The 15,023-nt window shown below is 42.1% G+C and overlaps 1 protein-coding gene across 25 annotated transcripts in view; it reads right to left on the bottom strand.

Annotated features, from left to right (window-relative positions):
* The window catches only part of STAU1 (staufen double-stranded RNA binding protein 1), a 36,448-nt gene extending 26,400 nt beyond the window's left edge, over nt 1-10,048 (bottom strand). For 7 of the 25 annotated variants that reach the window (XM_035548581.2, XM_035548569.2, XM_035548585.2 and 4 more), the window contains exons 1-2: nt 9,875-10,027; nt 5,055-5,121 (exon numbers count right to left, since the gene is read on the bottom strand). The gene's annotated coding sequence lies outside the window, so the exon portion shown is untranslated. Of the gene's footprint in view, nt 1-5,054; nt 5,122-9,538; nt 9,764-9,874 lie in introns of those variants that run through there. The other 18 variants (XM_050714109.1, XM_050714103.1, XM_050714102.1 and 15 more) reach the window with 9 other exon arrangements.
* Nucleotides 10,049-15,023: the final 4,975 nt, after the last annotated feature.

Raw genomic sequence — 15,023 nt, forward strand, 5'->3', positions numbered from 1 at the left:
AATTATTTCTCAATTAGCAAAAGAGGGGAAAAGGGGAAAAAGCATTCAATTACGCAGGCATTGTTTCCATTTTCTATGCAGTGAGTCACTTAGACATACAGTTTTAACAGCACATTTCAATTTCTAAGCTCTGTCATTTCAGTTCCATATTGTTTTAGTTTGTGAAAGAGTAGCATAAAAGCCTTAATTATGCTTGCTCACTGAAGATGAGCTACCTGTCTGCTCTATCACTGAGTCAACTTACAAAGCAATCCTGTTACTTAAACTGATAGTCACTGCTTATACACTAACTGTAGAGCAACTTTCCTGACCAGCTTACACTTCACGCATTTTACCATTTCAGGTTCTTAACTAGGAAAGGCAAGCAACAAATGTATTATTTACAGAGCAATTCTTCAGAGCATGCACCCTATTATAATCACTTTTTTTTTTTCCCCTCCAGGCTCACTGAAGGGAACATCTAACCATTTAAGAGGAGAACACAACTGGTGTCTAGCAGAGAGTGTCAAAGTCGCTACTGAAGGAAAAAAGAAGGTATAAGAGTTTATAAACTTGTTAAGTGACATGCATTTTGAAGGGTACTTCTACTTGAGTCATAAGGTGTCTCAGTGATACTTCAGGCCATCAGTTGAGAGAGCTATTTGGCCTTACAGTCCCGTAAACAAGGGTTGAAAGTGTTTGTAGGCAACGATGTTAATTTAAGAAAAAACACCTCCAAGCAATGAACTGGCAGCAGGCGTGGTGAAGTATTGTGATAGGTCCTTCCTCCACTGACAAATTAGTGTTAGACTTTTTCTTACACGTGGATGCAACATTATCTTCATGCTCAGACAGTTAAACCTAAATATACACTAACAGGTTGCCAGTTTGAAGGATATCATTGCTGCCAGAGCTCAGCTGTCCATATCCGCTTACGATCCACATATCAAGTCTGTTTGTTCAAAGTAAATTTTACAGCCAAGTACATAGGTTTTACACACAAACACACACACATGTATGCACCCATTGGTCCTGCCATTGAATTATTAGGGCACCAAAGTTTTATTCTGTCCTAATTTACAGATGAAGGTTACAAGTGAAATCATCACTCCAGATACCACCAGGGAGCTATTAGTAGCAACACAACTCCACAAGTGCTCCGTAAGCTTCAAATTCTGAACCTGTGAATGGACTTCCAAATGTAAGAGGAGTGCCAATGAGTCAGAGCGAAGCTTTTAGCTAGCTACTGACAGAACAGTTTCAAGAGGAGAACTTAGGGTAACACACTCACGGATACAAAGATTTTATTTGATAAGAGGAAAAAAGCTACTGGAAAACAACACACACACCCATCTACTATCTGGAATATTTTGACTTTGAAGAACTATCATAAACACATCAGGCTTACCATACTACTGGTTGGATAGCTTTGTTTTTCACTGGAGAGGGAAATTAGTTCAGAAGAGCTCATTAGTTCACCAGATCTATATGTTGATTACACGCAAAGCGAATTTTATATTTGACTATTAAATTTGCAGAAGTCATGCATTAGGTACATTGTAACTGTAGAATGCCCATTAGGGACTCCTGTCTGAAGGAGCTCCAGAAAGCTCAAAGAGAAAGATGAAAAGTATGTAGACTAAGGCTCCAGGATAATAATTTTGCAATAGCAAAGTTTCACTCCCAGGAGCATTACTAGAAACACTGAAAGTTTTCAGATATATAACAATAATTAACAAGAAAAGAATATGCGGTCTTGTAGTGCAATAAAAAAAAAAGCCAGTTCTCCTTTCCTACGGAAGTTCAAAGCCCTTCAAAGGCAATCAAGTCCAACAATTTGTAATCCACACATTTTGAGAAGAGGACACCAAAACTTTTGGTTTTGAAGTCAGTAATGTTAGGATCTTTCAGATCATGCTGGAATGGAAGTCTAAAATTATTCAAAGAGAACTCTGCCTAGAAGTGCTTCATTTTTAAAGCAAGGCACTATTCTGCCCTTATTTGCAATCAACTGGTTATAGGGAACATGGAATTTCAACACCAAGATACGTACATTAAAGTGGTTTGCTAGTTAACTGTCATACAATGCAGAGAAGGACAGTAAACCTTCAATAGCAAAGCTCCACTGAAGAAGCATCTCATCAAATCCATTCCTGTCTAGAAACATGCAAAGGTCTCCTGAATTCAAGCAGAGCATCACTGGATATTTAAAATCTACAGCCATTTTACTCTTATTGAGTACTTTCTATTTACAATTTGCATTTCAATTTTCATTGTCACCATTACAAATTAGTTTCTTTCTATATTGTATTCAATTTTCCAATATTTTTGAGGTGTATTAAAAAGCCCACCCCTTATTTCTCCTTTTCTCAAAACTCACTCTGTAGTTTCATACCGCAATTGTATAAGCCCTAGATAGTGGTTAAAAACTGCATAAAACCATAACTCCTCATTCCAAAAACAGCTCAGTACAGGATACTTTACATCACCATTCTGCTACAAGCCAGCCTCCTGGACACAATGGAAACTACTACTACTGCAGAGCACAAACTGAATTTTATCTGTATATCCCCAGAACTACCAAGACATTTTATAGCCACCAATGTCTACTCACAGCAACTGTTTCAAGGATGTCAATAAGGGCTTCAGAGCAAAATCCAAATTACTCAATGTAATGAGTGGTTCAGCTTTTAAAACATTAGTAACAAAGTATTTTAAATTGACTTTTACGTATTATTCTTGCCTTCATCCTCTTTTACTCCCATGATACTAGTCAAACCGTTACACTGATCCCTATTTTTTGTATTCCAAGAAAGTCCCTGTCAAGGATATTATTAGTTCACTTTCTATATTTACTGCAGAATACTGCAGAACCTCAGCTGAGGACACCTCAGACTGTTTTCTACTCCGATCTCACTCCATCAAGAGTTATAATCATCAGAGTTCAGTCTGAAAAAGCTTTTCTTCAAACAGCTCTGGTCAGAATAACATTAAGGACAGAAAATTCAGCTGTTACTCGCAAAATCTATAGAGACTTGAACTCACATCCTGGCGCTTGAAACGGTAAGGTTTTGAAAACCCACCCAATTGCGAATAGACTTCAGCTGTTCACATTCCACAACCAGGCAAAAAAAATCACTGCATACATGTCCATAGTGCCCAACATGCTTATTATTCTCCACGTGGAAACCAATTGCCCAGCTTCTTTGACAGTCTGGCTGCTCAGTCACATTTAAACGGACTGTTGAGGGCCTAGGAAAGCCTTTGAAGCACACCTCGGTGGAATTCACCACACACCCTCTTCCAGCCTTTCAAGTCAATAAACTGGAAGAGTTCAGCCTTCACATACCTTCTGGGAATCCAAAAGGATTCCAGCCTCACAAGAAGTCAAGTGCCACAAGTTTAAGCACAGCTCACCTTATGCACCCGTAAGATGGCAGCAGTCCCACCCGCCCTTCTTTGCCAAATGCTTTGCAATCACAAGCGTAACCATGATTTGATGACCAAAATTACTGTACAAATACTTGGCCTCTGGAACTATTCATTTAACAAGGAAGAAAAAATTATACCCAGCAGTACCACGTGAGCGCTCCTTGCTATGACTGTTTCTAAAGGTGAAGGAACGAAGCAATGTCTAACATAAAAGCAATTTTAAGGAATCAAAAAATCTAAATCTTTACTTGGAATAGAAATCTGAAACCTGTAGAGCACACCAGGATTCAGGGTTTATCCCCATGACATTCAATTAGCTGGACAGCGCGGCATGCCACTCGTTGTCCACAGCTGAACAGAAATTTACTATCAGGGAGACAGCTAAATTGCAAATGACAATAAAACTGTTTCCAATTAATGTATCATTCTTAACTTATCCGTATTAAGTGAATGTTTCTACAACAATTGGTACATCATCATCACATCATGATTCTACGGACACGTTTCTTCCTCAGTCACCCCTATACCAACCTCATGTTTTTATATCCTGATCAGAAGTTGAATTTACATGCAGCAAGTTATCACCAATTCAGAACTATTTCAGAGCTCATTAGACTGAATTTTGGCAGAACCAAACTATTGCTTCATAAATTCACCTTCATCACGAGGCAGTTAAAACATCTTGTGGATTGTTAAAATTCCACTTCATAAACTTCTGACAATTTTAGACACTAGGTGGTAATTTACATGATCACATTACAAGTTTGCAGATACAAACAGCAATTCTGATTTCTTTTTAAAAACATTTATTTGCTACTTTGACAAGTAACTGTTTGCTACTGTTTGACAAGAATATTCTCACAAAGCAAACTAGGATTTTGTTTATAATTTCTCAGCTACTTGTGTAGCTTACGATGCTGTTGTTGATTTGTATGAAATATTTCACTAGGGTATAAGAACCTACTGCCCCTCATTGTACATTCAATCATATGTTGTTTGTGGATAATGAGAGGGTTTACAACACTTTTTCAATGTAATACGCTCTCTACCCTATAACGGCTTTACAAAGTCGTAACTCTTGAAGAAAAACACACCATAATCTAGAAAGTTGAGCCTAACAATTTATAAAGGCTGTCTCAGTGGATGGAGAAACGAAAAGCTGCTAGTATTTCAGCTGATTTTTCCATGTAACCAGGGGTTAACTACTTCAAACTTTCCAGGACAAATGCTGCTACAAATTACCAGACCCCTATACCATACTGGAGGCACTGCTGCAACGGACAGACTAACAGAGATTGAAAGACAGATAGGTGAAGAAACAAATGTTTTACTCACACCCTCTTAGCTTAACTTGATAATCACGTACCTTGCTCAACCCTTCCACGTTTACTTTTTGCTAATTCGGACATTAACATTTTAAATTTTATTGAGACAGTGCTGTGCTAGAATATTATCAAGTTGTCTTGGGGCTTTTTTTGTTCTGTACCATAATTGCCAAAGGTGTTGCAGATGGAAGCTGGAGGGTCAAACAGCAAACAGACACTTCCCGGGGATAATCAAGTTTTTACCACAACTTGTGGTTTCTTCAATATAATGCAAATAAAAGGTAAGAAACTTCGATGTTGTAAGTAAGTTTCCTGTACCTTTAGGAGATCCAGACAGTGAAGATTTGGGTTTAGTTCTGAATAGGATATTTATGATGGAGAATGCCTAAAAGGAAAAACAGAGAGTTAGCATTTTGCTTCCTAAAGCTACAAAAAGATCTGTAGTAAATGTCTCACCACAGCATTAGTTTTACCTCATCCTTTTGGATGACAGGAATTTGTATGACCATTAAACTCTTACTGACGGACTGCTCAACACAGCTATGATCTCCCAAGCAGAAATTCCAACCTGATCCCACAATCGTCTTTCACCACTCTTGCCTCAAACTTACGTGAGCTTTCTTACACAGAGTGGAATCTCACAGCGCTCTTTGCAGGACTAAGAATTACTTGCAGTTTGTTTTTCTGCAGTAAGGCTTCCAGTGTTGCAGAAGTTCACTGTCTAAAAGCCCTAAAGATCAGCTACCGATATTAGACCTTGAGCTTAATTCACTAAAACACACCAAAACCAAGGCACCAACCTGAGAAACTTCAGCAGCTATTAACAGCAGAAAGTGGCTATCAATGTTACCTTCTGCCTACACGTCTGGTCTAATGGTGATTTCCCTCAGACATCTAAAAATCAATCTAGCTAAAAACATTTTAGAATAAAAACATTTCAGTACTAAATATGAAACCTGTCACTCGCACGGACTGTTCTAAATAGAAATCAATGTATTTTATTTTGCTTACAAATATAGCACAAAGCATTTAATCTTCCTTTTCCATGACTGAAGCCAACTGCATGCAGATGGCTAACAACATTGCTACCAGCAACAAAACGGGTAAGATCTCAACCTTGGTTAAGGTTAGAAGAGGAGTTAAATAAACATGGTCTTGAATTTACTTCAGTTGTTTCAAAGTCTTACAGTGAATCTTAGAACTGTAACCAGTTATCAGCAGTCCCTGAGAACACGGGAGGATACAGAAGCCTGAAAAAGGCAAACCCCATGCCTATTTTTTAACTGGAAACTGAAGGTGGGAGACAAACGGATTACAGTCCTATTAGTTTGACTTCTCTTCTAGAAGTGTTTCTGGAGGTTTCATTTATTAAAGCATCTGGAAAACAATGAAATGAAAACATTCCAGGCAGGATCAAAACCAAGTTGTATATAGACAACTAAATTTTCTCCTGCCATCCTTGGTGGTCAAACCAGGCTCAAAATGAATCACAACCTCAGCAGGAACGAACACAAAGTTCTAGGCAGGCACTGCCTGCTGATCAGACACAGGACAGGAAAACCACCAAGTGACACCAGCAAACTGAGAAAGGAGTCACAACCAACATAACAGTGCATTACCTAAAACAAGCCAAAGCTGATAGGCTGTTTTAGAAAAAACAGTCATCATCCTGAGATCCAGAAACTGAAAAATAGCAGGAGGAGTTCTCTGTGCTCAGTGTTAGGGAGACCTCAGCTAGAGCACTGCAGCTGGACTGTACTGGTGTCAGGCTTCAAGCCCATTGTGGACCCAGTTAGCGAAATAAAAAAAAAAAAAGGCAAGAAAAGCGGGAAACAGAGTTTTAGAAAAAATACACCCCGGAAAAGAAACCTTAAAGGTTTGGGCTTGTATATGCTGAAGAGGAGCTGGCTGAATGGGGCCCGACAACCAGCAGTCCTCAAGTACATAAAAGGGTTTTGGGTGGAAAAGATAACCTGTTCTCCATGCTTACAGGGACTGAACGAGACGTGCATCGAGAAAGTGCATTGAGAAAAAGCTTTCTGATGGTAATGACTGCAATGCACTGCACCATGTTGGGTGACAGAGGTGACTTAGCTGTTGGTACGCTGTGATTGATAAACGTTCAGTTAGAATGAGGTTGGCATAACTGCCACCGCAGAGGGATGGACTACCATGCTTCTGGAAGTCCCTTCCAGCCCTGGATTCCCAGGACTACGCACATGCCTCTGTCTACCTGACTGCAACAGAACGCTTCCTTCTCTCATCACTGAAGGGCATCTGCCCCATAGTTAAACAGCAGGTTTGGCAGAATGAGGGATCTCACGCCGGTTCTGCCACGGACTCTTTCTGATCGCTGACAGGCCAGCTGAAAACACAACAGAGACCAGATTCTCAAAGAAATTTGTTTTATTGATGGTCAGGACCAGAATATGGAAACATGTCCTGATCTCTCAGATGTGCACATTTGAAGGACCTGAAGTGACTATGTTCTCATTATGCTACTTATTAGAAACTTGCATGTGCCTCCCATTAAAACATTCTTTTCATTTGTTCATGAACTACTGGCACCAGAGAGGGAGGGCTTTTTGTGGAATGGGAACAGAGTAGGATGAGAAACAGAACAGATACCTGATAAAATCGTCAAGACTCAGATTTGCAATTTCTTCTTCTCAAGCACTTCTTGAGATCACCGACTACAAATCACGTCATAGACAATATTCAAGAAAGTTTTACCTACCAGAAATGAGGTTTTAAACTAAACATTTTTTTTTCTGAAACTGGATGCTTAATAATGTATTGCATCTTTACAGTTGCTGCCCCTACAGTTGCATAGCAAGGATGTTTAGGTTTTCCTCATCAATACCAAACCGTTCACAAAGCAGGAACGTTTGTTTACCCATTTCACAGATGGGGAACCAAAAAGCCAAGTCCTATCCCTGCAACAGGATGCAAGGATCTGAGGTGGGGCCTAGGCACAACTGAACCAAGTAAGCGAACTGCGGAACAGCACAAGACTTACTACCTAGCCCCTTGCCACCTGCATTTTATACGCCCGGAGCTCTATTGCCACCCAACGTCAGCCAACCCTCACTTGGATAAAAGCGAGGCAGCGCAGCAGCGCTCAGCCGCTGCTCAGGAGCGGTCCCTGTAGAGCAGGCGTGACAGATGAGCCTGATCCCCCCCATGAGAAATCAGAAGTTACGGCCACATCACCAAGATGGACCAACTACTGGCCAGCACACCTAAACCTTCACCTGCTGTTCGCAGGCTGAGGGGGATAGCTGTGCATTTATTACCTAGACAAAACAGGGGTTAGAAAGGCTCCCTCCCTTTTCTTAAAAGAACTTAAAGTAGCTCCAATACGGTGGCTGAGCCTCTTTCTTTTGTTGTACACTCACTCTGGAGCAGGAAGAATAAATTGCTACAAGTTCTAGCAGGTTTGTTGAGATGGCTCATTTCCTAACATAGATTTGAAAACCCCACATCACCAGTAGCTTTGTAATATGTAGCAAAAACATTAAAGCATTTGACTTCCGCAACAGTATTAAGAACACTACCTAACTATTTACAACTGAGAAATTCAAATAAATATGTGCTGCCAATCAAGATAAAAGAAACCTACATATTTTACAGACTTGAGGCTATTTACACAAAATATAAATCGCTAGCTGAACAATGCTGCTTCTTAGACAAATCTCTTTCTATAGTGTTTGGGCAGGATAAGTTACACCTCAAAGACAGCACTCACTGAAGAAAAGGATGATGTTCTTTCTGAGCACAGATAAGAAAAATCTTCAAGGACAGAAAACACTAAATATTAAGCAAAACAGCTCAGGAGCTAAGACACGGATTATTAATTAGAGAAGAGGTGACACAAAGCTACAATTTGAAAGTAGAACTTGAAGGAAAAGAGGGAACTAGCAGACGTACACATGACCCAGTCATGTCCCAAACATAACTCGAAAGAATAAAGCAGAAAGTAGAACGGCAATCGCAAATAAATGCATAGACACTCACTTATAGCCAAAAGATATTTCACTTCTACTGTCAAAAGATATCTCACAGAATTTAATTATATATATATATATATATTTTTTTTTTTTCTCCTGAAGTCGAACAGGTCAAAAAACCACAGCCACTAATTACAGTTAACACGGTAATCAATGCACAGATCTCCTCCATTGTTCCAGCTGCATCTTCAGGAACTTTAATAAAACAATCAACCCCCTGGCAAGGATTCCAGACAACGCAATTAAAAAACATTTTTCTGAAAGTTCACATGCCCTCAGAATAAAGTTGCTGTTTTTCAGTGAGCTCTGGAATACAAAGAGCAGCTTTCAGTTCTGCTCTGACTCCACACAATTACAGTTACATTACCCAGATTAGCTTCAACCTATGAATACTTCAGTTTTGCCTCAATATACCCAATGCTTTGACTTGTACCGATAGTGGAAACGTGATTAACGATAAACATTGTGAAATTGTCAAGGAAAGAAAGAATGGCTGCTTAAAGCAATAATGAAGGATTGCAGCTCGCGTATGTCCTTTATGAAGCTTTGGAATGAAATTCCGATCTAACACCGGAGAAGGGAACGCAGGGTAAAAGAACTCAGCCATCTACTCTGAGAGCTTCCATCAGGATGTGACAGACCTGCAGGTAACTAACGACACGTAACGTCTCGGTGGTGAGCTGAACGCACACATCGCTGCGTGCCTCAGAGGATGCACGGACACGTCCGAGCCCCCTTTCCCGGACGACAGCCGCGGCCCCGGGAGGTGTCCGGAAGACCCCGGGTGCTTACCGAACAAGGAGCCAAACCACAACGCTCCGGCGGTGCGGGCAGGGGAGCTCGGCGGTACGGCTGAGCGCGGGAGGTGAGGCTTTCACAGCGTCCCAGAGCAGGCAGGGGGCTTGCGCTCGGCTTTCATTAGCGCCACACGCACACACACTCACACGCACGCCCCTGGCCCTTCCCGCTCCGCACGCCGCCCGCAGGCCCCTCAGCACCCCCCGGCCCCGGCAGCAGGCGGCTCCCAGCCCCCGGCCCCGGCCCCCCGGCGCCGGCACCGAGCCGAGCCCCGCGCCGAGGCCGGGCCGAGCCCCCCGCGGGGCTGCCGGGGGCGGTGGCGGCGCTCACCTGGCGGCCTGGGCTGCGGCTCCCGGCCGAGGGGCGCGGGCTGCGGGCGGCTCAGTCCATGGGCCGGCGGCGGGGGGCGCGGCGGGTGGCGGCGGGCACAGGGCAAACACTAAAGAGAATGAGCGGGGCCAGCTCCGGCCGGGGAGGAAGTGACGGCACGGCCGCCCGCGGGACGGAGGGCGGCGCAGCCAATCGGGGGAGGGCGAGCCCCCCTCCGGAGACGCCTCCCCGCGAGGGTTCCGCCAATAGGCTGCGGGCAACGCGGTTCGGCTCGGGGACTACGAGGCCCGGCGTGCCTCGCGGCGGAGCCGCGGGCGGCTTTGGGGAGGGAGGGGGCGGGGCGGGACTACAACTCCCGGCGTGCTCCGCGCGCCTCACGGGCCTCGACGGCCGGGCAGCACGGCGGCGGCGGGGCCGGGCGGGAGCGGCACTGAGGCGGCGGGGCGGGAGCGGGGCCGGGCCCGTTACCTGCCGGGCTACCCGCAGGGCTACCCGCCGGTACGGGGCGCGGGGACAGCCGCAGCGTGCTTAAAGAGCTCCCGTTTCAAAGCGGGGGGGGGGTGTGAAACCGTGTTGAGCCCGGGAAGAGGTGCGAGTAAACCCGTGACAGGAGGGGGGGAAACCTGAGGGGTACGGAGCCGGCACCGCCCGGCAAAAGGCACCGGCTGCACCAAACCGCCGCTGCTGAGCGCTGCAGCCCGGGACACGCTCACGTTCCGCCTCTCCGTCTGAATCCGAATGTGTTCGTCCTGAGGTGCGCCGGTAACGCCACCCGCGGTGGTTGTGCCCAGCCCAACCGGCCCCGGTGCTCGCTGACCGCGCACGGCTCAGCCGCAAGCCCCAGCCCGGTGTCGGTGAGTAACGGCCGCCACCTGCACCTCGGCCCCGGGTACCTGGGGAATGCTGCTGCCGGACTCCTGACATCACCTGGAGCAGAACCACGTACGTCAGGTGAAGTCACAAACCAGATACGAATGCACTTGTTTTGCATTAGGAAAGCAAAAGTTCCAACGCGCTACTGCTGAAGTCTGTAATTTCAGATTTGTCATACAAATCGAGCCTTCAGCTATTGTTTTTTTAATCCAGATAGCCTCGCCCTTCAGAGTGAAAAACCACACGAGCAGCAGCACGCAGCTGACCGCTTCGCTTCTAAGGTGGCAGATGTTTCCCTTCCTGAGTCACTGGAGCAAAGTGCTCTGCAGGATTTAAGTAAGTGCTATCATTATGTTTAACTGTTTTAACAATGCGTTCCTTGTCTTTATGAGTTCTTAAAGCAGCACAACTGCTTTTTGTAACAAATCAGCACTAGCCAAACAGCAAGAAAAACCACAGTACAATATTAAATAGTCCCCACTTGTGCTAGAACAGGTCAATCCCTTCTGTTATTAAAAGATACTACGAGAACTTTTTGATTTAGAAATATTTTATCTTTCTTAATAGGTAAAAATACATTTTAAATTACAAGGTTGCATTTAAACCCCATGGCATCATTAAATTGCAAGTCAGTAATTTCTGCCATTGTTCAGCCAAAAAAAAAAAAAAGAAAAGAAGTGGCATCCGGCCCACATTTACTAACCAAATACATGTAACTTAAATTCTACAGTAAATGCAAAAGTCTTCATATTTAGAGGGGAGAATCACAACTACAACACTGCAGCAAAACCAAACAAGAAATAAAAAACAATATATCTAAAGCTCCATATCCATTTCTGTATTTAACACTGGTATGGATACAAAAGATACCATGAAGAAAATACATCATACACACAAAATCAATTGACAATATAGCATTTAAAAGACATTCTCCAGTATATAAGTATATAGATATATATCCCATATCACATTTAAACACCTATTCATATGCTCTTGTGGTCTGTTGCATAATGATACGTGCTGTTAGATCCTTTAATTATCCCAAGCCAGCAACAGTTACATTTCAGAAGGAAATGAAATTTCAACTGTTGTGCAATCGTTACTGCAAAGGCTCAATGTTGTCTGTAACAGACATTTGTACAGTTATTTTTGTAGAAAGTTAGGTGGAGATAGGGAAATACAAAGCTAACTTTTTTTCCATATTGAATTTCATTAAAAATTCTGGTTTATGTTCTCTCAACCCCCCCCTCCATTGCCCCTTCCCCAGTCCCTCAGAAAATTGTGAATGTCTGGATAAGTGTAAAATCACCATGACTGGGACAAAAAGCATCTGCAGCCAAATTACAAACTTGAATATAATTTTAATCAAATATGTATGTAATTCAAAAGTCTGAGAAACTCTTGGTGCAATACCTCAAATATCCACTGTTTTTGTCCGTTCATTTGAAGGATATTTACTCCTCTATTATGTGCATGATTATTACTTATTGAAAAATGTTACAAAACACTTTTCTGTTCTTTTTTATGCAACAGTTTAAACAGAACAAGGACAGAGACCTATTTTTAGCTAACAATTTGTAAAAATATTTGAGCCTTTCATTTTCTTGTATGAAAGCAGTACTGTAATTAGTTATTTTCAGATATTCACCTAGAAATCTGATATTTATTATTAATATATTTTGTTACTTCCTTTGAAATATCTCTTACATCAGACACATAACCAGAGTGTGAATTTCTCTTCACAGCTTTTGAAAAGGAAAACTTTTTACAAGTAAGCTAAATATATGAACTAGCTGTGCTAAAACCCCTTTCATTCTGCTTTTCTGACTCATTTGTAACAAAATATTTTTTTCACTTTCTATTCCTTTAAGATTCATTTCTTCACAACAATAAAGCATTTACTTCTATTTTCATCTTGAATACAATACATTAAGTCCAGCATAAGCTTTGACCTTGCATGAATTAGATTATTCTGAGAGAAAATGTTTAGGCCTATAGTCACGTTGCAACTAGCTGTCAACAGAAGTCACGAAGCTTTTTATGTACTAGCTGGTACGTACTATTATAGCCAGTATTCCCTAGGAATACCTCAGATTCCTCCTAAATTATGTTAAAGGCAATAATTGCTTCATTTAAATAAGTAAGGGTAGAAAGCCAAGGGAAAATAACGTATCTATTCTGCTTTTCAAGTTTTTTTTTCCTCTCACCTACTTTTTGGCTGATAGAATCAACAAAGCACTTAACAGTTATTAAAAAAAATACTGTTATTTCTATGAAGGAAAGATTAAGGTGTTTTAAGACGATCAAGGTTTGACATCGGGAGCTTTGGGACAAGAAAACTGACATGCTGTTTTGGAGCATGGTGCATAGCTGCACCCACACCAGCACTCCACTAGTTGTGTGTGCTGCCTGGCAGAGGCAGCGTGGTTTATCAGGTGAAAGAATTTACTCCAACAGATACAGCTGGATGCCTGAACCTCCATACTGCTACAGACTGGTTTTATTATCCAAGCTGGTGCAGGTGTTCATATATATATATATGTGTGTGTGTGTGTATATGTATATATATATATATACATATACACACACACACACACATGCCACACTGCAGGAAACGCACCTTTATTTTTCTAAAGTTTTGTCAAAATGTTTTCAAATTGATTCACCAGCGTTTTAGCAGCACTTTTGACAGCATGAAGCATGCAGTCTCAGGACAGATACAGATCACTCTTCTTTTACAAGAATGAGCGAACTTCAGGGAAGGGGGAAGAACTGTAAACAAATAGATTGCTGTGAACAGCTGAGCTGGAATCTCACACAATGCCTTGTGGTTATTTTGTCCTCGTGAAAGACAGTATAAAGACATGCTCTGACAGCTTTAGTCTGGCCCGTCCTTCTTGACAATATTACAGGAAAGCTGTTCTTGCTGAAAGCTCATGGAATGAGTACAGAAATACATTTAACAGTCAAAGAAATGCAGCTTGATGGAAGGCACCTTCAAGCAAGCTACTGAGAGCCTAAAGAAAACCAAGTTTTCTGAAAGCATAAGTCAAAATAACTGAAAGAATAGGCTCTGGCCTCATCACTTTAATTTTTAGAATGAAATGTCTGGCTTGCTGAAAGGATGACTCCTATATTTGCACACGTTTATATGAAGAGACAAAGAAATAGGACTTTGCTTTAGTACATGCTGCCACCATTGCAGGAATGCTGGTAACATCATGGTCCATTCACGACCCATGAAAACAACAACATGTGTTGGTCTTGAAGGTTGTTTGTTGTTGTTTTTTAAACCAAGAATAACTTTTTTTTCCCATTATAGAAGACTCAGAATATTATTTAGAAACAGATCACCACAGGTCAGTAGGATCAAAATAAGGACAGTAGGTGAGAATTCTGTGGTTCCAAAAGGTCCTGAAACAGATGTCCCTTCACACATTTCATGTTCAAAAAGGAGTAAGTAATCCCTTTTCCTTTGAATATGAATAAACTTCTACCGTTATCAATTGCAAGGGAGAAGTGTCTGTTTACTTTCAGAAGAGGATCTCTGGTGATGTGCAGGAGTTAATTGTCTGAAACTGAATTAGATGCTCACGGGTCCTAGGAAGATCGAGGTGACAGCAGGTGTTTCCAGTCTGAGCTTTCTAAAGGGAGAACTGGTCCAACTGTGTACGAATACACTGAAGGGTGGCTTAAAGAAGTTCAGCCATCTCGTGGAAACTGTTACCACATTGCTAATTTTAATGAAAACCAATGCAAGCAGATAAATCTGGTTAGATAAATTCAGGAACATAACCGTCTCCTGAAGATTGAGGATTGGAGGTGTCAGAAGCAGCAATAAGGTCTCCACCTGAATAAAGATGAGGGCACTGCCGATAACATTTGCCTGTACTCAGAAGCACAAATGCATTTTCTTGCCGGCACTACACTTGAAATTTTCATTTCCCTGAAAGGGTAAGTGCTCTATACAAACACTCACATGCCTTATGGAATCTGCCAAATACATCAGGACTAAATAACATCACTAACAGTGCCATGGCCACAGCCGTGTCTACAAAGTCTAAGATAATAAACTGTGAGTGAACTGAAGGACAGTTATGCCACTAATAGTTGTTGATCTGAAGCCACTTAGGCACTTATTCACATGCAATGTCTGTCCAACAACAAAGAGTCACGCATTGCAAGAAGTGCAAGATAGTGAATGTAAGATTCACTGATAAACTTCTACTCAAAAGAGCCCATTTCCTTGGCTGCCTCTCAAAAAGGTTTTGGCTTG

The sequence above is a fragment of the Cygnus atratus genome, chromosome 16, assembly GCF_013377495.2.
Source record: "Cygnus atratus isolate AKBS03 ecotype Queensland, Australia chromosome 16, CAtr_DNAZoo_HiC_assembly, whole genome shotgun sequence".
In the NCBI taxonomy this organism is placed as follows: domain Eukaryota; kingdom Metazoa; phylum Chordata; class Aves; order Anseriformes; family Anatidae; genus Cygnus; species Cygnus atratus.